Source organism: Euprymna scolopes, chromosome 35 (genome assembly GCF_053919585.1).
Source record: "Euprymna scolopes isolate OS-2025 chromosome 35, ASM5391958v1, whole genome shotgun sequence".
Lineage (NCBI taxonomy): Eukaryota > Metazoa > Mollusca > Cephalopoda > Sepiida > Sepiolidae > Euprymna > Euprymna scolopes.
Window position 1 is genome coordinate 80,451,076 of NC_136516.1, and position 25,303 is coordinate 80,476,378.

The following is a 25,303-nucleotide window of genomic DNA, read 5'->3' on the forward strand; positions in this document are numbered from 1 at the left end:
TTTTTGCCCCCATAAACACGTATGTAATAACAATGTACGGCACCCGTCTGCTTTTAACCCACCCACCCCTCAATTATCTCCCTTTCATGCTTTCATTTTCTCTGTTTTACTTGTTACTTCTCTTATCGCGACAGCAGTGAAGCGACGTGGTTGCTATGGAAACCAGTCATAAAAAACGTCGCTCACCTCCTTACATTTTTTTACGATTTTTAACACCAGAAAATTCATCATAACTTTTGTTTTACTGAAGAAAAATTCAAAGAAAATTCTTCACAATATAGCTGAGAAGGTGATTTATAAACTGTAATAATTGTTTGAAATTTGGTCGAAAAATGAGTGAGCGGTGAAGCTTTAAAGCAGTTCTAAATGACAAAAACTGCTACTTAACCATATATTACAGCTCGGTCGTGTTTGAATGATTAATACCGTTGTACTTTAACGTACGTGTGTCACAGTTTCCAGATTATAAGTTTCAGATTATAAGGATTTTGAAATCCTACTTATTAAAAAGGGGGATAGAAGGTGATAACACGCTACAAACATTAAATTAGTATATAGAGACGCTAAATTAATGTTCGTAGTATGTTAACACCTTCTATCCTCCATTTTAGTAAATAGGATCTCCTGATCACCGAAGACGCAATGTAAAAAAAATTAATTTAAATATTTTTAGTCGCGTGCAAGCGATTCTATAAGTTACTCCGTCGGTCGGTCGGTCTGTCTGTAACACTTTTGTGCTTGGCCTTTTTGGTTAAGATCAAAGGTCTGTTTTCAATAGATGCTGTTCTTAGCTTTTTAAGCTTTTCTTGGCCTTTTGGCTAAGATCAAAGATCTCAAAGTGTAGTATCTGTTCCGGCAGATACTGCAAGCAAAGACCATATGTGGGAGCAATCCCACATATAAGACCTTGGTCAATGTAGGGGCAACCCTTCATACCAATTGTCACTATCCAGCTCCCCTCCTCCCCGGGGAGTTGGTCCCCATTTCCCCTTCACTCCTCACATAAAAAATCGGCCTTGTGCTTAATTTGCTCGGTGGGGGAGCAAATAAATACCCTGTTGGCCTTCTGGCCAAGATCAAAGTGTAGTATCTGTTCCGGCAGATACTGCAAGCAAAGACCATATGTAGGGGTAACCCCACATATAAGACCTTGGTCAATGTAGGGGAAACCCTTCATACCAATTGTCATTATCCAGATCCCCTACTCCCAGGTAAGTTGGTCCCCATTTCCCCTTGACGCCTCACATTAAAAATCGGCCTTGTGCCTAATTTGCTCGGTGGGGGAGCAAATAAATACCCTTTTCTTGGCCTTTTGGCCAAGATCAAAGTGTAGTATCTGTTCTTACTACATGCTGTACTTATGTTTGTAACTTTGTGATATAAAGTGGGGAATCACTTTTCTGTATTAATTTAATGTAAAATGATCACCCACTTTACAACCAGTCAGTCTCAAAGCCATTCAAGTCATTCTCCAGATCATTCAAGTTTTTTTTTTAAGGATTCCAGTTATTTTTTAAGCATTCAAGTCATTCTTAAGGTCATTCAGTTTATCCTTAATGTCATTAAAGTCATTCTAAGTCATTTACTTTTTATTTATTTAAGTAATTTCAGCCCATTTTTCGGTCATTTTAGTTTATTTTTAAGAATTTCATGTCAATCCTACATTCACACATTCATTCATTGCACGAGAACACGGGACTAATGGCTATCGGCCTTGTTAAAAATGATGTCACTTTTGGGCCATACGTTTAACTAAAATATACCTTCTTGGTCTTCTGGCTAGGATCCAAGGATAGTATCTGTTTTGTCTATATATAGTATAATGATATTGTGAGGTTTCCGTTCCATGCAATGGAAATATGTCACATACCTCTACACCGATATTGGAGATAAACCACGATAACAAGATATCTTCTGACAGTACATTAATCAGATTATTTAGATAAATACTTTTACTTGTAACAAAACGGCTATAATAATATCGTGGCTCTCCATTCTCGCTGGGTCCTGGGTATGACCTAAAACTATATCCGATGGTGAGGCCCCACCTTGCGGGCCTTGGGGAGTGTGGAGCCACTCTTTAATTGCCATTGCTCCCATATTTACTCTGACCCGGAGTGGTTGTACCTGTTAGGGTCCCATCTATGGGTTGAATAGAATCTGACTTAAATATATATATATATATATATATATATATACTCCATTAAAAATCGTTCCTCAAAATAACTAGATTCGGCATTAAATAACCTGAAAAAGGTTGATATGCCGTAAAACAAAAACAACCAACCAGCCAACCAACCATTCACGCTGAGCGTCCACAGAATGCCCAGCTGCAATATATTAAATATGAAGGATACTGCTGTGAAATATCCACTGGTTTTGCTAGTGTAGAGTAATGTTTTATCTTTCTTTTTATTCGAAGTGATTGCTGTGGTAGTTGTGGTAAGAGTGTTTCTACATTTATCGCGTTCGTTCAAGGCTTTTTCCCTACCTTGCCAAAATGCCCCTGTGGTGGAATTGGATTTACTCCCTATGTTAAGCTAACTGCAAATCACCCTCTCCTTAAATCTATCTTTCTCACTCTTTGAAATTCTCTCTCTTCCCTCCCTCTCTCTCTCTCTCTCTTTCTCTCTCTTTCTCTCTCTCTCTCTCTCTCTCTCTCTCTAAAGTTGCTATATGAGGCAAGGCAAGCATGTTTTCGAAGGACTTACTAATGTTTATATAAAATAACAGTCTTATCAGCAAAGAGAAAAAAGAGAGCTCTTAAAACTGGAAAAATTTTTTTAAAAAAGAGAGAAAAGAAAGAAAAATCACAAAGAAAAATCTAGAAAAAAGAAAGAAGGGTCTCATTATAGAAATAGAATGTTGCTCAATGGGCGACTCAACGACTCATCATTTTTATAGTAATAATATGAATACTTGTTTTGATTTGTCTTTTAATGTATATGATATAAGTTAATATATGTATACTTTTATAGTTGTGGTAGGAATATGTCTACCTTGTTCGCCAGCGGGTCGTTTTCCTGAATGTTTCAGAATATACGTCCAGGTGAAAGAGGAAAGGAAGTCAGGGCGTTGCTGTTTCTTTTTGTTGTTGCTGTAGCGCTTCTAAAGTAACTGATACCGAATAGAAGGTCGCAAAGACGTAATCGTTCGACGAATCTGGGTGCGTTGAGCGGAGGAGTCGCCGAAACGGATACGCTTCGTTGAGCGACGCTTTGATGCGCGAACCGCCAACGCCCAAACAGTAATTTCAAATCTGAATACGAGGAATGACTCCACAACGAATCTGGCCGCTTTCAGGCTGATTCAGTTATTAATCAAATGATTAATAATGAGATGGTGTACTTATCGATGTGTGTAGTGTTACGAGTGCGTAAACACATGATTACGGTTGCGAAATGGCATTTCTACGCACATAAACAAACGCTTACAATTAGTTCAACCACACCTGCGTACTGATGTTTAAATTTAAAATCACGGAAATTGATATATTTTAGACTAGCCTGGATGCCCGGCGTTGCCCGGATGTTTGGAGAAAAAAAAAAGTGGTAGTAGGTAGGCAGGCTCGAATCCGTATCGTGAAAGGGGAAAAGAACGTGAAAAAAAGGTGATGTCTTTACTGTTGCGCCCATCGCCAAACCGGAAGTGACGTGTGTTTAAATTAAGGCTAGACAGTCGAAAAGAGGCGATGACTTTCGAAAATATCGACGAAAGAAAACACCCCTTCCTGTAGAAAAGTGTCAGTTAAGAGTGACAGAATTAATGTTTTGGGCCAATTTTTCAATATTAGTCGTCCAAAGGGTCGAACGCTAAAATGATGCCTATCTCGTGAAAATCCGTCGCCTTTGTCGAAAGTTTTAGGCAGATATACAACAAACATACATACATACAAACATACATACATAAATACATACATACATACATGCATGCATACATTTAAACAGACAGGTGAGATTTATATTATAGATTAGTTTCTCTAGATCAGCCAGGAAAACTCCCCTTCTTAAGCTAAAGCATGTTTGTGCTAGCCTTCATTTTGCAAATGTGTATGTAAGCAAGCCTCTAGAGTTTTGGCAAAACGTTCTTTGGTCAAATGAGACCAAAATTGACGTGTTTGGCACTCCAAAAACACCGATAATTTGGAGAAAAAGTGCTGAATACCAGTCAAAAAAACCCATTCCAACAGTAAAATTTGGAGGGGGATCCATTATGATCTGGGGTTGTTTTAGTGCAGGGGGTGTAGGAAAAGTGGAAATAATAAAAGGAAAAATAAATGGAGTACTTTATAGGAGTATCTTGGAGAAAATCCTTAAAGAAAATGTGAATTTGATCAAATTGAAATCAGACTGCATCTTTCAACATAATAACCATTCAAACACACTGCGAAACTCGCGCAAAATTGGTTTAATTCAAATAAAGTAAATGTTTTAAAGTGGCCTAGTCAATTTTCCCGATCTCAACCCTATAGAGAATTTATCGAGAGAATTGAAATTACGGGTCCATAGAAGAGAACGTTCAAATCTCCGAGAATTGGAGAGAATTTGTGTGGAAGAATGGAATAAAATAACAAAAGACACACGCAAGAAGTTCGTAGGAGATTACTCAAAACGTCTGCATGCTGTAATCAACAATAATGGTTATGCTACAAAATACTAGATATTGTTTTGTAAATGTGTTGTAAACTTTTGCGTTGCTAATTATTGAGTTTTCTTTTCGCGTTGTGTTAAATTATTATTTTTTATTTTTCCCACTGTTCCTATCTTAGTTTCAATACATTTTCTATGTTTATACAAAGTTTCATTACCATTTGGAATATAGAAATACAAAAACTGACAGTTTCAAATGTGTATTGAAAACTTTTGTGGGGAACTGTATATATATATATATATATATATATATATATATATATATATATATATATATATATATATATATATATATATGGTAAAACTGGTAATTAGTAAAAATCTGAAGAGAGTGCTCAATACTATTGCAGAGCAAATATATGTTTCATTTTTTTATTACCGTTTTATCTGTTTGGTTACATATGTTTCGAATGTTGGATCTTACAGAAAGGGTTGTTAGTATTAGGAAGAACTGTTTTAGAAGAAATACGAGCAAAAAAGGGGGTAGGAGATAATAAGTGGAAGGGAGACGGATATTAGCAATATTTCCGTTTTGAAGGTTAGAATACATTAGATTGTATTGTGTGGGGGTAGCAGATTTAGGTAGGCGTGGGTGGAGATATATGGATATAGGGAGGTGGAGGTGGAGAGAGGATGGTAAAGAAAAATAGAGAGGATAATGATATATATATATACATATATATATATATATATATATATATATATATATATATATATATATATATATATATATATATATATACCTATATAAATATATATGTATATATATATATATAGGAATAAAAATTAGTTATATATAAGTTTATTATAACCTCAGAACAATAAGGAAAAGCTGAAGAGAAAGTTAAATTTAGGCTATGGCATTTCGTAGCTAAATGCTTCTCATCATCTCCTCTGTTTCCTTCTCTACTTTCTCTTCTGTCTTCCCTATTCTTCTTTTATTATTTGCCCTCCTTTAATGATCCCCATTATTTCATAGTGGCTTATATATATATATATATATATATATATATATATATATATATATATATAATTTATTTATACAAACATTGAAGGCTATATATGTGCATGCATGTTTCTGTAATCACCCGTTATTGGGCCAAGAATTTCTTCAGGCCAAGAATTTCCCTCGACAACTGAAACTCAAGATACAAAAACATTTTCTTATATCACTTACAAAATTAGAATCTTGTCATAGAATAGGGGTGGGATGGGTCTGGGGGAGGATAAGAAAGACATGGCCTCTGATCAATCCATTTATCTCAGGCTTTTAGTTTTTCTCATCTTGACTTCGGTAGGGATATTATTATTATTATTATTATTATTATTATTATTATTATTATTATTATTATTATTATTATTATAACCTTAAAATTAAGTATCTACTCTCCGGTGTAGCATTATAAATTACTTGAGAAGTCCGCCAATATGTCGCCTATAACACACGGTCAAACTTGAAGTTGTCAACAATTGCAAACGGCCACCCAGTATGGACAAACCGATATTTCCGATTTTCACACACGCATATTTCGAAAATATACATACACATAAATATACAGGAGGTGATGTACACCTTTAGTATATTTCTTCACACATATACAACGCACATAAATATAAAATATAAAAGTGTAAGAAAACCAAAAAATATAAAATGCAATACATACATGCATAGATATATAGACTCGCATACATCTGCGTACATATATGCATAGATATACACACATACATATACATCTACACATACATATCCATATATTTACACCAAACGTAAATACATATGCATATAATATATATATATATACGTATACACGTACTTATACCCACACATATATATACATATATAACCATATACATACACGTATAATATATACGTATACATAAAATCATATACATATACTTGATATGTAGTTTGCTTGAAGCATTGTGTGGGATAGGTATGTAGTAGAGAATTAGAAGGCTATCACAATGCGAGGAATGAGATATAGTCGTTGTTGTTGGAATAAGACGAACACAAGTGGCGATTTACAAATCAATAAGTAGATAGATATATTTCTATATATACATATACATACATAGCACATTTACTTACACACACACACACACACACACACACACACACGGTGGAAACTATTTCGACACAGAACATAAAGCTATGATTTATTAATCTAGATAATAAAGTCATTTAGCATGAAATTTCCACTAAGTTATTACATTTATAGCGGAAAAAAAACATACACTCTCACATAAAGTTTCATGTACATGTTGAGCACTAAATACACTCCATGAAAGTTACATATAAATCTACATATACACACATGCATACATATAGACATACATATAAAACAGATACATACTAATACACACATAGGCATACATAAATGTACAAATATATATATACACATATATATATACATACGTATATATACATATATATACACACACATACACACCCATACACATACATATCTACATATACCAACTCACATGCCCACATATATATATATATATATATGTATACAAACGTATAAATAATTATCGTTGACATACATGGAGACCTAACTCTAATTAATCAATAGTTAGTATTAAAAAATTGCGTATTTTCAACATTATGATCCACTACGTAAGCTTGCGAGGAAATATATAATGTAAAAACAAAGAAATACGAAAGATGGCATTTTATACATATACAAAAATAATCACATTTACCTTTCGATATACATATATATACACATATACATACACATATACATACACACATACACATACATATGGCCCTGTCGGTGGGGCATTAGAATACACCGACTGCCCCCCTGCAGAGGGTAAAAGTCCCTCAATGGGGGTCCTGGATATGACCTTAAACTATATCCAATGGTAAGGCCCCAGCTTGTGGGCTTTGGGGAGTGTGGAGCCACCCTTTAATTGCCATTGCTCCCAGGTCCACTCTGACCCAGAGTGGTAGTACCTGTTAGGGTTCCAACTATGGGTTGAATAGAAACCGACTTGAAAACAACAAATATATTCTATTAAAAAAATTGTTCTTCAAAATCTTTGGATTCGGCATTAAATAATCCGAAAAGAGTTGATATGCCGTAAAATAAAAACAACCAACCAACCAACACATACCTATATATATACATTATATATACATGTACATACAGATACACATATACATATATACATAACCCCGCAGAGATATATACACAATACACACATAACACACATATGCATGCATAGATATATAGATATATATGTACATATATATATATATATATATATATATATATATATGGGTGTATGTTTATATGTGTGTATGTTTATATGTATGGGTGTGCGGTTGTGCCTGTATATATGTATATTTATGTGTGTATATATGTATATGTATACACATATATATATATATATATATACACATAAATATACATATATACAGGCACAACCGCACACACACATAAATATACATATATACAGGCACAACCGCACACCCATACATATAAACATACACCCATATAGACACACAACTATATACTTACACATATATCTATGCATCATATAACTACGATTTCGTGCATCTTTAGCCCCTTGATAGTATTAATTCGTTTTAGTTATAGTTAATTTTCTATAGTTAATTTAAGATGCTATAAACTTTATATTAATTAATGGTCAAAAATGTATTTAATAAAGTGCACTCTATCTTTGGCAGTATGATAACCCCATCGAATAAATACCCTTATATTAGATAACGGATTCCAATAGTTCACATAGACATATAAAGATACATACACGCATGCATACATACATACATACATACATACATACATACATACATACATGATGCATATATATATAGATATAGATGTGAACATGTTTTATACGTAACTTTTTTACCAACACCCTGTACGCATATACCTGAATTGAAGTTTACACAATTATATTACGCGCACCCACCCACTTGCTATTTCTCGTAGATTGTACGCTTTTTCCACATAAAAAACTAGTAGTGAATGCCCATTGAAGTCCATAGATCTATCCTCAGATCGAGTAACTACTCCCTCAAATTTTAGACAGATATATAACGATATATAACAACAAACCCCGAACATTAAATGTGTTTATATTATTATTGAACTTACCTTATTTCATAAATCGTACATACATATATATATATATATACACATACACCACATATATATATATACACATACATATATATACATATATATACGTATATATACATATACATACATACATACATACATACATACACATGTATATATTATTTAGAATTTCGCCCAACTTCTTGATCATTCGTTGGTTTAGATATATTTATACAAGAATTTTTTTCAGATTAGTAATATTATACACCTAGAGATAGTAGAATATTAACAGAACTTATGTAATCAATTGAATAGAATCATAATCATGACATCACTTATCCTTTTGTGGGGGGGTATGATGGAGGTTGTTGTTATAGTAGTAGTTCAGATCTTCATAACTTAAAGTTCTTTAAAAGCGTATATTTTGAAATGTTTGCAGGATATAGCAGTTTCTTATTTTATATTTAATAGTTTGTCCCTGTCGTTAAACCTTGTTACTCAAGTTTTTTCGACGGACATTGCGAGTTTAATGAGTGGCAAGTATTGGCTTTCCAAATAATTTTCCATTCTATCTTTGGTGCTTTGTTTTCCCTAACTAGTTTCCAGTAGTGTAACGGTAACGAGGTCTTTTTCATACGTTTTATTATTCATCGAACGTGCATGTCCATAAAAGTGATCCTCCACTTTTTTAAACTAACATTTCTTCATATCTTGCAAACTACTCGATTGCCTTAATTATAAACGTTATTTTCGTTTTCAGCTACCCCAAACCCCTATAAGAGCGGTAATTTTAGAGGAATTATCGAGGGTGGAGTAATTCTTTTTTTTCCAATAACATAAGAAATTAAGAATTAGACAAATTTATTTTAGGTAGGCTTCGCCAAGAAAGCTTTTAAAAATAAAAAATTAAGATAAACAAATGGTACTTGTGCAAGTACCGATCCGCGCTATTTCAAGTCTGCTGGTAGCTATGGAACTCAACGGCCACCCAAAAATGTATTTTGTTATATACGAACGTGAGACGGGCCTGAATGGAAAATTTAATCAAAATTCCGGGATGCTTTTTTTTTTTCAATAACATAAGAAATTAAGAATTAGACAAATTTATTTTAGGTAGGCTTCGACAGGAAAGCTTTTAAAAATAAAAATTAAGATAAACAAATGATGCTAGTGCACTTACCGATCCTGCTATTTTTTAAATCGTATTTCCAGGTTTAATTAAAGTTTTGTTGATATGTTTTTTATTCAATCGTAAGGTTAAAGTACAAATATATATATATATATATAATTTAAAAAAATAGGGATTTTTTTTACCCATCTATTAAATAGATAGTTAAATGTTGTAATTCGAATGTCGTCAACGTGTGGTGCACGTGAAAGGCTAATTTCTACCGGAAATGAAATGACGGACAGTCTCGCAGTAGCGAAAAATATTTTTATTTTATTTAATATATTTTTTATAATTTACGATCTTAATTTATTTTAATAACATGCAAACATTTCTTGACTTTACAGTTAGATTTTCTGAAAATTTCAATTAAATTGGTAACGTAGAAATATGGTTTTATTCACTTTGAACGAAACCAAGAATTATATTTTTATATATATAGATATAATATATATAATATATAATATATATATATAAATATATATAATATATATATCATATATAGATATATCAAAAGTCGTATATATATATATTTATATCTCATATATATATATATATATATATTTATATATCATATATATATATATCATATATATATATGTCAAAAGTCACATACACACACACACACACACACACATATATATATATATATATATATATATATATATATATATATATATATATATACTAGCCTGTGTCACCGGCGTTGCTCGGGTATTTGGAGGTGTGTGTTGAGCATAGAAAATAAAGTAATAAAAAAACTGGTAGTAGGCAGGTAAAATTGAACCCGTGACGCGAAGGCGAAAAAGAAAGTGGAAGTGTATGTAAGAATTTTGTTTTTTTTAATAAAAATAAACAAGGAAAATTGCGAGCGCCAAAAAAGTGGTAGTAGGCAAGCAGGCTCGAACTTGTACTGCGAAGGAGGAAAAGAAGGTGGAAAAAACGTGACGTTTTTGCTGTTCCGTCACTTGCCAAACCGGAAGTGACGTAGTTTTAAATTAAGTTTATATAATCGAAAAGAGCCAATGCCTTTGAATATATCGGCGAAAAAAGAGACCCTTTCCTGTAGAAAAGTGCCCAGTTCAAGGTGAAAGAATTAATGTTTTAAGCCAATTTTTTCGATATTTGCTTCTTTTGGGGGGCGACTACATTTACATGTTTTTATCTGTTTTTTAATTTTTGAAATTGTTGTGGGGGTATCCACGTAACCCATGATGAAAATGATTAGTATAGCAGGCGTGTTTCAAACGGAACTTCATGTCAATCCAGGCAACGCCGGGTCCCCATGCTAGTATATATATATATATATATATATATATATATATATATATATATATATATATATATATATATATATAAGAGGGAGCCAAAGAGAATTAAAGAAACGTAGTCGAGACGTTAGTCGATTTCACGTGGTCATTCTTAAAGTTTATATAATTCGATTTAGAAAAGAACAGTTCTATCTATGTACTGAGCCGTTTAAAATATTAGGTTTTGGATTCATATTATTAATATATTTGAAATTAATTAAATGAAAACACACACAAACACACATACACGTGTGTGTGTGTGAAATTAATTAAATGAACACACACACGTGTGTGTGTGTGTGTGTGCGTGCGTGCGTGTGTGTGTGTGTGTGTTCATTTAATTAATTTCAACTATATAGCAATAGGCCTGTTGTCATGACTTGGATCGGTAGAGAGCATCGGTTGTACAGTGGCGCATATCCGATCTCACTCGTTGAACATTCAGACTTTATAGAAGGTTTCTATCTCTCTTGGGATTTGTACACAACTAGCTAACTAGTAGATGATCTGCAACAAAAAAAAGAAAGCCGGTTTTCATGAAACGGAAATGGAACCATGTCGTATTTTCTTTGGCGAGATTAAATAAAATCCATTTCAATAATTAGCTCCATGCTATTAATTTTTTGTTGTAATAGAATTATTTTAACTTTTATTTAGAAATTATATTTACAGTTCATTTATATATATATAGATATATAGATATATATATATATATATATATATATATATATTGTGTATTTAGGCAGCATGTTTTCATTTAGACAGACATTGTTGAACAGCACCGAATGTTCTTGCTTAATGACCGTTTTTTTGTAATTTTTCAATTTTTCAAATTGTAGTTCTTATTTCTCATTTGGATTTGTGCAAGAAAGTTCCATAGTCGTCTTGGTCTATCTGTTTTTTGTTTGTTTGTTTTTTGTTTTTTTTTGGGGGGGGGGGGTCTTTGTCTTGCAAAAACAACCAGAATAAAACGGCCTGTACTTTTGGGGGTTTTTTTTCGCTGACTTTTGTGTTTCGAGACGTCTATATAATATTCCATCATATAAATACATACAAATAAATACACATTGATCTTTATTATAGAAGGGCGGATGAGATCATGTATTTATGAATGCGTGTACTTTACAGGTGGATAGATATGATTACGATTACAAAATGGCATTTCTATGCAATTAACCGACCCTTGCGTTAATTTCAACCACGCCTACTAACCCCATTCTATTTAAACTGGGTGACGTGAACGCAAAGATTAAATGATGAATTCACAATAATAAAAGTATATAACCGTATTATATGCTAAATGAAGTAATTCATTCCGTCATAGGTTGCATTCGGGTTTAATTTATTAATCAGGAAAATGTGAGTGAGAAAAGCCAGTGAAATATTTGAAATAACACTTAAAAATGTGCACGTTTATATCTAATATATAAATGGCTACATGTTTGCCAGTTTGTCTGTCTGTCTGTTTGTCTCCATATTTTCAAACTCTATCTCCTCCGAAACTAAAAGTCGCAGAGCGGCGTTAGGGGTCTCAAATGATTTGATTTTTACCGGCCGTTCTTTTATGGGTCTTAAGCCAATTAAATTTGTCTGTAAGGGGTCAAAAAATGGGTCAAAATTTTCAAAAACTTTAAACATTTTGTACATTCATCTTAGTTTATTTTTAATTTTTTAATCGCTTTATATGCATGTCACATTGGTACAGTGAAAACGTCACCAGTATTGTATGCTACGGTTTCGATTCTAGCTGATGGCCTTAAATACTTTTTTTTTACTTTTAAAATCATGACTATAATAATATATACGAAATCCAAACAAATTCAAATATATTTAAGCGTATTTTACGCCCGGGCAAAGCCGGGCGCCCCACCTTGCTAGTATATATATATATATATATATATATATATATATATATATATATATATATATATATATATATATAAGAGCAAATAGTTAATAAAACATGTTAAAAAACACTTTGAAAAAGAGTTAAAAACATTTTTTTACACAGGAATCACCACATTATCAAGGCCATGAGGCCATTCTCTCGAGGATAAGGGTTAAAGAGTGTACAGTAGAAATTCGACAATATAGTAATCGTTAGTAATGGAAATTCAGTAAATTTGTTAACTTATATGGAACGGTTCATCAAGAACTTGTTTACGTTAGACTTGAAGACAACCATATTGTAGTCAGCCGGAAAGCAGGAAAATGGAAGACAATTCCACAGACGTGCAGTTCTAAGAAAGAAGCTTTGTTCATGGAAGCTACGTTTAGGTTTAGGCAAAGATAAAGAGTGGGGGGAATTATTGATAGTGTTTTCAGCTAGACGAGTGTTTCTTGTGAAAGTTTGGCGAGGGGGGACCATAGACTGCAGCTCAGTCGAACACTTTCCAATCTGAAAAGAAAACACTTCATAAGTGGATAGTCCTTAATCCGCGGAGTTTCGAAGAAATACTTTCCTTCTCATCAGAGGGTAGGAATTAGCAAAATGCGGGATCGGATTTTGCATACACAAGTATTTGATGAAACTGCAAGTAAGTCAAAGATCTTACTTGATAACAAAAAGTGAAGCAGAGGGAATATGGTGAAGAAAAAGTGATTTCACGTGAATGGATAGTCTGGTGAAAGTAAGGTATCCAATGGCGGTAAAATCCAAAAATGTAAATCCAAGAAAGTTCGTTAAATTTAATTGTAATTTTTTTATTTTATATATATATATATATATATATATATATATATATATATATATATATATATATATACTTAGAGAAATAGAGAGACAGACAGACAGAGAGAGAGAGACATAGAGATGTTAGTGATGGGACGATTCCAATATTTTCCCCGATTCCGATACTATTATTTACTAAATTCCCGATACCGATACAATTACCGATTCCAATTCTTTATAAACTCTACATATTTAACTATGAAGTAGTTATTTTTCCATAATTATCGTAAAAATATTATATGTGCAAATATTTTCTCAAGCGTGAAAAGCACACTTGTAAATGATGATCTATAGATTTTAGTTTTACCATTAGTTAAAAATCAATAAATATTGATTATTTTATTATTACTACCAACAGTGGAAGATTTGGCTTTTAACGGAATTAAATGTTTAAAAAAAAATTAAAAGAATCGTTTATTGGCATCGGAAAGTAAGTATTACATTTTCGGATTCCAATACCCCTAAAAGTTTCGATTTTTCCGATTCCCGAGTCCGATTAGTCGTTCCGACACATATAGCTGTATATATATATATATATATATATATATATATATATATATATATATATATATATATATATATATATATATATTGTATGGCTGCATATATATGTATATATATATGTATATATATATATTGTATAGCTGCATATATATATATATATATATATATATATATATATATATATATATATATATATATATATATATATATATATATATATATATATATATATATATATATTGTATAGCTGTATAAGCGATAAAAATAAACAGCATAATTAATCTAGGGATTATGGCCTAACGGTTAAGGCACCGGACTGTGGTAAACATGGTCTCAGGTTCGATCCCTAGAACAGTTAAACTACGCTGATGAGAGGTAATGACCTTGAAACACGCGTGTACATAGATTACTGTTTTAAAAATAATAAATAAATAACAATGTTATATACGTCCAAATTAAAAAGGGCGACTTTCTAAGTAAATAAAAAAAATGAGCTCCGGAGCCAATATTAACCGTATGTATCGCTTGAAAAATAACAACAATAACAATATATATATATATATAGTAGCTGTATAATCCTAGCATTGCAGAGTCAAAACATATTGCCTGGCGGATGATTTACTCACATACTATAAAAAAAAAATACACCGAATATCCTTACTTGCTACAATTTTCCTGAAAGTGGACCACTTGTTAGATTTATGGACACATAAAATCAACCCACATTTACTCATGCAAATAAAACAAGAAATAACTCTCATAGCTCCCTTCCTTTTTTTAAACGCAACTGATGACCGTTAATAATTAAAAATAAATTAAACATGAATTAAATCAATAATGGATCAGGTTCAAATTATATTCATAAACGTAACAATAAAAATTATTATTAATAACTAATAATAACATGGAACTAATTATTAAAATGGATTTTCTTAAATGTTATATGCAAATGAAGGTACTTTTTCGTATAGAAAATTTATTTGTACCTTTTGTACATATTAATCAAATCGTGGAAAAAGAAACAATCACAAGAATATGACTTTTTAATACATATAAATTTGTATCCCCGTCTGTTTGTTTGTTCACATTTTTATTAATATATACAAAACGCGTCTTACTTTAATCTTTCATTTACTTCTATATATAGTATGATTCTTGCAAAAATATACAATTAAAAGATCACCTTGTTTGCATATGACATTATGAAAAAATCGGTTTTACTAAATATCGGTATTTTAGTTAATGATTTTAGCGAGATAATTGTTTTAGGTATTCTATTTAAAATTGAAATTTAATAAATTTTAGACAACAATTATATTGATAATATATTTAATTTAATTCATTTGGAATTATTGTTTCCAACAGCGACCTTTTTTTTTTAACTTTTTAGATTTATTTGTCCCCAGATGCTAAGCATAGAAAAAGAAACGCGCATCAAATAAAATAATTGGTAATTTCAATAACTTTCTAGCTGGAAAAATAATTCCGTGTAGATAGAAAAATGTTTGTCTTTTATTGTTTTTTTTTTATATTTAAAAAAAAAAAAAAAATAAACACTTACGAAAAAACTAAAAAGATTTTATTTGTTTGTTTTATTATTTTTTAAACGTCTATTCAAAATTGGTAAATTTTTACGATGTGACCCAACGTCGTTTAACACCTAAAAAAATTAAGATCTACTGCAGCCCCCTCTAAATTCCACAATTTACACTTTTTTCTTTTTTCGCGTTAATCTCATCGATTACAAACTTAACTTTCTAATTAAAAAAGGTAATTTTTTACGACGTGAACCAGCGTCGTTTAAGCCCTAAAAAAATTAATATCAACTTTTTTGCCTAATACGTTTAAACAACCTTTATAAATATTATGAAAGAAGAAATTTTGAAAAAAAAATAATATCTTAGAGTTGGGGATCACTTTTCTATATAAATTTAACGTAAAATTAGCAACCACGTTTTGGCCACCAAGCGTTCAACGAGACATGTCACCTCTGGCATTTTTTTACAGTTTGGCGATTGTGGGGGGTGTAAAACATGACAAATACAATTTGTGTTATTCTGTTGAGGGAGGTAATTACATTTGAAACATAAAATAACGATAAATTTAATTATTTGAAAAATCTGTAGTTTAGCGGCGTAAATTATTTGGCAGATAAAAAATTATAAAAACTATTTATTTCATATAAAAACTATTTATTTTATATAAAACACTTTATTAGACCCAAAAACTTTCATTTTTATTATTATTTTATCATTTTTATTAGACTAAATGTAAGACAATCGAAGCTGCTGTACTGCTTTTAAAATGTGGCCTTTCTAAGGTTTGACTGATTAGCCTTTTTAAGGTCAAATTTGGCCTTTATTACATTCTATGAACTATATTTTTGGAAGTCATATTTTTTTTTGTAATGATAGAGTGTAAAAAGGCCAAATTTGGCCTTAAAAAGGCCAGTCTGTCAAATCTTTGAAAGGCCTAATTTTAAAAGCAATACAACGGCTTCGATAGTCGTACATTTAGTCGAATACAAAAAATGATAAAAAAATAATAAAAAAGAATTTTTTTTGGACTTTATTTTAGCCTTTTGGTCTAATAATGTGTTTTATATAAAAATAAATAGTTTTTATAAAATTTGTTTGTAAATAATTTACGCCGCTAAACTACACATTCAGCAATTATTTTTATGTGACCATTCCGTACTGTCACCTAACAATTTAATAGACAAAGCCAACCCCAGAATACGACAAAGTCAATTTTTGCTTGGGGGGGGGATTACATTAGAAACATAAAACAAAAAATAAAAAGCAAATCGAAAAGGCCCCACCCTCAAAAAAAAAGCAAATCGAAAGTTTTCTTTATTTACAAAAAAAAAAGCCAGTGAAAAAAGTGCCCTTATAAAAAATAAAAAATAAAGGCACGTGTTAATATTTATAAACGTTATTTTTTTAGATTCACAAAATCGTCAGTTTTCTTAGGACAGTGATTCTTTCTGCCGAAGTATCTGGTGGGGAGGGTATCAGGTACTTCTTGGGGGGGATTATATTTACATTTTTTTATCCGTCCTTTTATTTTTAGAATTGTTGTCGGGGTATCCATTATAAAAATGATTAGTATAGCAGGCGTGTTCCAAACGGAACTTCATGTCAACCCAGGAAACGCCGGGTACCCTCACTAGTATATATATATATATATATATATATATATATATATATATATATATATATGCGTGTGTGTGTATATATATATTCAAAAATTCAATTGTGGTGGAGTAAATTGAAGAATAATTCCAACTTCTCTTCCAATTTCGAATTTTGTAATCATGCCCATATCCCTTTATTTTCTTTTAAAGTTGATAACTTCTTTTTTTTCTGATGAGTCAAGGGCTACGAAACAGGTACTGTCAATAATTGCGCATCTCAACGTACTTAAAAATAAAAGGTAAGATGGTCAACATCTTGTAATTTAGAATACTGACTCTTGTCATTTACGTCAATATATATATATATATATATATATATATATATATATAAATTATTGCTATAATAATTGTAATAATTTATATATACAGTAGCGCCTGATATTTGTTAGAAATACCAACTGTGGCAAGCTGAAATCTTGACAACTGGTAGGCGTTATCATCCATAATAACATACTAAACTTTGAATCATTTGCAAAGGATAGAAAAAGAATTATAACAACATTCAGGATTCACAATATTATCATGCGATCACCTTTACAAGAAGGAAAGTTTTTATGTCACATGTGTGTACTTTCATGTAGGACTAAACTTGGTTTAAAAGTCACTTACGTACGCACACACAACGCTTCACTGAAGAGATGGCAAACTTCTATAAAGAAGGAACAATCATAAAAAAATAATCATTCATATATATATATATATATATATGTGTGTGTGTGTGTGTGTGTGTGTGTGTGTGTGTGTGTGTGTGTGTGTGTGTGTGTGTGTGTGTGTGTGTGTGTGTGAGAGAGAGTGTGAGTGTGTGTGTGAGGAGGTGCGTGTGTGTGTGTTATATGTAACAGAAAATAAAAAAAACAATTAAGATATTAAAAAATGCAGATCATCAAAAATAGGATATATATATATATATATATATGAGTGTATGTGTGTGTGTGCGTGTGTATGAATAAAAGGAGGAAAGAGATAGAGAGAGAGAAGGAAAAGAGAGGAGGGGACAGGTGTATGTATTCTTTTCTATTATACGCATTGAGTGGGTGCGGCCAAGGTCGATTTCCTCAAAAAAAAATAAATAAATAAAATAGAAATAACAATTAAACTGGGGCGACAGAAACTGCGATAGTAATTGAGCTTCTGTGTAATAAAACCAAACAGGTGTTGCTATCACCGGTGTATGGCTATGTGACCCAGGGGAGCCCGTTCTGCATGCGAGGTGCCCTTAACCCATTATTTATTGCTCAACACAAACTTCACGGATTATCATAAAACGTTTACTAAAAACATCATAGACAATCGCGTTGAGTCAGCACTTATCAAGGCCAAGAGTCACTCGAAGATGAGAATTAATGAGCTTGTCAGTTGAATGATGAGCAATATTACGAGAGGGTTGAAAACGAGGAATGAGATGAAAAAGTTTTGATTACTGAAGAGGACGACTCGAAAAATATTTGTTCGTGTACGACCATGTTGTAGTCTGCAAGAAATCAGCCCTGTATTAATATGTTCCATATATATGAAGTTCTTGGAAAGCAACACTGGTTATGTAAATTCTATTTTGTTTTATGTTCGCAACAGAAGAAAGGAAAACGGTGATAAGGTATATTACTTCCCCCACTCTCTACTTGAGCCTAAATGTAAACGCAGATTCTATAAACAAAGCTTCCACTGTTCCGCTGGTGTGCTTCCCGGTTGAATACAACATGATAGCCTTCAAATCTAATGTAAACAAATTCTTGTTAAGCTGCCTTCATAAATAATCAAATTCTGCCCAAATTATACCATAAGTGATTACTACACCACCATCTTACATTCATTAACCTTATCCTCGAATGGCCTTCTGTCTTTGATAAGTGTTGACTTCCAAGTTAAAAAAAAAAGACGAGTTTCTGCTGTGAATCTTTCACGGGGAGTAACCGGACACTTAAGCTCAGTTGAACACTTTCAGTGGAAATAACGAGAAAGACCAACAACGTCTATAAACAGAGTGTAAAATCTGTTCTAATACTAGACTTAATATTCCCTGTCCTCTCTCAGTAAAAAAGAAATCTTTCTAGACTGAGGCCATTTTTATTTTTGTCCCATATCAGGATGTCCGTTATTGCGAAGCTTTTTTTTATAGAAATCACTGCAGACAAGGCATGCAGCCACTTGAATTAAGGAGCTAGTAAATATATACAGTTGTGCGCAAAAGTATTCGACCCCTACCAAAATTGTCTTATTTCTTTGAATGGATACTTCAATAATCTTTAAAACCTTCTTTAACGACTAAGTTCGATTAAACTGTATAGTTTTCAACAAAAAATAATAAAAAGTAATTAGTGCTTGATAATATAAATAAATTTATTTACAAAAATAAAAATATGGATGTTGCAAAAGTATTCGACCCCTTTTCATTAATACTTGGTTGAAGCTCCTTTGACCTTGATTACTGCAAGTAAACGTTTCCTATAACATCTAACGAGACTTCTACATCTGTTCACTGGAATTTTAAGCCACTCTTCTTGACAGTACTGTTTTAATTCAATCAAATTAGATGGTTTTCTTTTATGTACCGCAATTTTTAAATCATGCCATAAGTGCTCAATCGGATTTAGGTCTGGAGACTGGGAAGGCCATTCTAGAACTTTCACCTTATTATTCTTTAACCATGCCTTAGTGCTCTTTGAAGTGTGTTTAGGATCGTTGTCCTGTTGAAAGGTATACCTCCTTCCATGCCCCAACTGGTTCGCAGACGGAACAAGATTTTCTTTCAGTGTGGACTGATATTTTACTGAATCAATTTTTCCATCGATTATGGTTAATCTTCCAGTTCTATTTATACTGAAACAGCCCCACACCATGATTGATCCACCTTCATGCTTAACGGTTGGAACGGTATTCTTCACATTATAAGCAGTATTTTCTTTTCGCCAAACATAGTGCTGCTGGTTGCGTCCAAATAGTTCCACTTTCGTTTTGTCTGACCAAATTATATTATTCCAGTAATCAATAGGCATTTCTAGGAACTTTTTTGCAAAATTTAATCGAGCCTTTTGATGAGCTTTGGAAAGTAAGGGCTTCCTTCTGGCAATACGTCCATGCAATCCGGCACGATTTAATGCCCTACGAATAGTTGACAAGTGTACATCTGAGCCAGCATTCTTCAAATCGTTCTGCACGCCCTTTAGGTTAGATTTAGAGTCTATTGAAACTTGTCTAACAATTTTCCTAGCCCCACGTGTCGTAATTTTTCTTGGACGACCTGATCTTGGAAGGCTTGATACAATCCCTTTTACTTTCTATTTTTTGATAATGGACATAATAGTCGACCGTGGTATAGAAAAACGTTTGGAAATTTTTTTATAACCTTCTCCAGACTGGTAGGCATCGATTACTTTCTTTTTAATATCTTCAGAGTACTCTTTGTTCTTTGTCATAGTTGCAGATTTGTTGACGTTGAAAAAGATTTTTTTTTTACTTGAAACAATTATTCAATCATTCAATATGGCATTGAAGTTCAATTTGAACTGATTTTAGATTCAGTAGAGTCATAAATATTATTTATAGGAAATAAATACAAGGTCAGACTAAGATAATAAACTTAATGACGCTTTTATTTAAACTTTAAATTAAAGGGGTCGAATATTTTTGCAACATCCATATTTATATTTTTTGTAAATAAATTGATATATATTATTAATCTCGAATTACTTTTCCTCATTTATTGTTGAAAAATATACAATTTATTCATAATTAGCCGTTAAAAGGCGTTATGAAGATTTTTGAAGTATAGATCCAACGAAACAAGAAAATTTAGACAGGGGTCGAATATTTTTGCGCACAACTGTATATATATATATATATATATATATATATATATATATATATATATATATATACCGAATTCAATGTTAAAAAGTAGCCAACAATACGTGTTATACAGACAGATTCCGACCTAAAAAAAAACACCAATTTCCCTCTTTTGTCAGAAATGATGTTGGAACTCCCCCAAAAAAGTTTAATAAACTGGAAATTTACTAGCTGTTTGCGTAAGTTATTAAATTATACGCTTAATCACCTTTGATAGCTTCGATGTGTTGTTTAAAATCTCTCTCTCTCTCTCTCTCTCTCTCTCTCTCTCTCTCTCTCTCTCTCTCTCTTTCTCTTCAACTTTTAGGCTAGTGGTTACTTTGGTTGAAATAATTAAAATTGATTGATATTAGCCAATAAATTCGCATGTAAGAGAAAGACCAGAAGCCAGTAGAGGTGAAAGTGAAAAACAAGCATCTTATTAAATAAACGTGGTTTATTCATCTATTTTATAAATATATTTTATTTATTTATTTATCTATATCTATATCTATATCTATATATTTATATATATATCTATATATATATATATATAAATAACTACTTAATTTACTCACATAAATTAATATACGAAAGTATAGATTTATGCGTAAACTTTAAGTATTTACTTCAAAAGTGCTCAATACGTAGGTAGAGCTAGTTAGTAAGTTATAAAATGTATATGGCGATTAAGCTACACTGACTATTCCGCGTTTCATCCACTTTAGGACTCTTCAGGCTTATCATAAGCCTGAAGAGTCCTAGAGATGAAACGCAGAATATTCAGTGTAGCTTAATAGCCATATACATTTTATAACTTACTATATATATATATATATATATATATATATATATATATATATATATAATTTGAGGTTGCTATTTTTTAAACGTAAGGTAACCAGTGAAAAATAACGAGGTTAATGCAAGAGTGTTCAATACGGAAGTAGAGCAAGTTATATTTTTAATTTGTCTTTACATAAGCAGTAATTTGTATCTACACAGTCATGAACATGTTTCGGTCTTCTAGTATTTAGTAACTAGAGACTTATTCAGGCAACAACGCTCATATTAAAAGAAAAACATTTTTGTTGGTTTTTTTTTTTTGCTTTTTTTAATATGAGCATTGTTGCCTGAAGAGGTCTCTAGTTACTAAATACTAGACGACCGAAGCATGCTCATGACTGTGTAGCAACAAATTACCGCTTATGTAAAGACAAATGGAATATATATATATATATATATATATATATATATATATATATATATATATATATATATATATATATATATGCAGGGTGACCAAAAAAAACGGGCCCCAATTCTAATTAGGCTCCATTTCTTAGTGTAGTGTTTTCTTAGTGTTTTTGTCACCCTGTATATATATATATATATATATATATATATATATATATATATATACCTGTCTATCTATCTAATTCTAATTTTGATCAGAACCAATTATCAGAGAGGCGGTAGCACTCTCTATATAGGGATGGCCCGTACACGCCTATATACGCCTACAAAACAAAACTATCCAAATCTCAACTAAAATCAACTTATAAGTTTCAAAAAGCACATATTCTTACTGAGAAGCGTCTTACGAATCCAGCGAGTGTCAGAACGTCGGTTAAAATGTCAAAAGAGAGCAAAAAGAAAAGGGTACAAAAATGGCCAATTGTTCTTCTTTCTTCTTTCTTGTTCTCCTTTCTTCTTTCTTTTGAGACGATGTATCTCCGTGTACGAACGGTCTCTGACAACAGTTCAAGCATCAATCGACTGCTCTTTACACGGAGAAGTGCAGTGACCCATCGCTTTTTAGCTAACTCCATAATTAAATAAGATTACGTGTAATAACAAGTTTTAAACACTATATACCCAATGTAGACAGACCACTTCGAACACGGAACTTCTCTCAAAAGGGACAGCTCCAAATAATACACCAGATGCTCACAGACGTTCCAGTTTTCCAGTGGCCTATATTTCTTGGACGCTGAATATTTGAGGTGAACGTTAAGGTTTTTTCTTTAAACAGTAACCCACCAGCGTTAATGAAACCACTAAATCTTTATCTCAGTTGATCAAAATTGTTATAAGAGTAACCTATCAGCAAGTACGACGTCAAAAAACAATGTTATAAAAACAAATAATTCTTCAGATTTTGGACTGTAAAATATGTACAAAATGTCAATGCTGTGACCAGGATTCGAACCTAGGTTAGCACGGCCACAACGTGGGGTCCTAACCTCTAGACGATCACGGCTAACACTGACGTCTGTCGATCTTGGCAGAAAGACACATGACTACTGTCAAACTATTGAAAAATAAGGAGGAAACTTGAAATTCTCACGCATGCGCAAAAATACACTATAGCAACCATTGTTAAATGCAGCTGAATCTCTTCGCTCGCTAAGAAAAGTAGATCAGACCAGTTCTTCTAAGAACTCACCAAACGCCAAAGGAAATAAGTTAAATTAACCGCAAAAGAAACTGCAAGAAAGTCATCTTCTAAGAACTCACTGGAAGCTGACCAAAAAGAATCAAAATCCAAGCCCTAGCCACAAAAATAACTAGATATTGTGGCTACTATACACAACCTACTAATAAAAACAAGTAAGTTTTCTAAAATAAACTACAATAAATTAACCAAGTAACCTCACACTGTCACTGATTAGGACTTCATATAAAGATAACAACTACACTATTGGTGTATATACCGTTCCACACTTTAACTATTAGTGACGGGGCAGTATCTCAATTCTACGAGAGTTGTCTTGCTATAAGATAAGTGATATTATGGTAAGATACACATAAGTGTTATATGTTTACATTTAATAAAAAATGCCAAAGTCAGCACGTAGTAAAAAAGCTCAGAGAAATATAGACTATGAAAAAAACAAAGTCAAGGTATTATCTGAGCAAAAAGAATACTATCAGAAAAATGCTGAAAAAATAAAAATTAAGTATCATGCAAATCCTGAGGCAAAGAAGGCTGCCTCACGTGCTGACTCAAAAGCACGGTATAACAGGGATCCCGAGGGGAAAAACTGCCTCACGTGCTCTTTATAACAAAGAACCAGAAAAAAAGAAGGCTGCCTCACGTGCTGACTCAAAAGCACGGTATAACAGGGATTCTGAGGAGAAAAAAGCTGCCTCACGTGCTCTTTATAACAAAGAACCAGAAAAAAAGAAGGCTGCCTCACCTGCTGACTCAAAAGCACGGTATAACAGGGATCCCAAGGGAGAAAACCTGCCTCATGCACAAACTATTATAAATATAAATATCAAAAACTGCCAAAACGCCAAAGAATGAACCAAGAAAAATTTAATAGTGAAGGTATGAACATTTTAGAACTTTATAATACTCTAACTGTTTTATCAGAGAGGCGGTAGCACTCTCTATGTAATATAGAACCGATGGAGGACCAAGAGGCAACTCCTAAGGCCCAAAACCCAAAGACCTAAAACCCAGCAGGAAGCGACCTGCTACTAATGGAGGCGGCAATGAGCCGCCTCCTAAAAAAGACAATACTATCATGAATGTAAGTTTAAAAATAAGACTGTAAGTGAAAATACTAATTAACAAGAATAAAAAAGCATTGGAAATGCAAAAGGATATAGGGATGGTATGCCAAAAAGTATACAAACAAGATAGCTATGAATGGCTAGGCACATGGAAATAGAATCGCATCCAAAGTATAGCCCTATAGCTTTTTACAACTATAATGATGGCACGGAATGAAGATTGGAGAAAAGCTATAGGGCTATACTTTGGATGCAATTCTATTTCCATGTGCCTAGCCATTCATAGCTATCTTGTTTGTAT

At 32.2% G+C, this 25,303-nt stretch overlaps 1 protein-coding gene and 1 pseudogene across 1 annotated transcript in view; both read left to right on the top strand.

The window, feature by feature from the left end:
- LOC145259960 (uncharacterized) overlaps positions 1 to 25,303 on the top strand; it is a 358,155-nt gene that overhangs the window by 105,673 nt on the left and 227,179 nt on the right. The window lies entirely within an intron of this gene.
- Positions 1,296 to 1,433, top strand: LOC145260030 (U2 spliceosomal RNA; annotated as a pseudogene).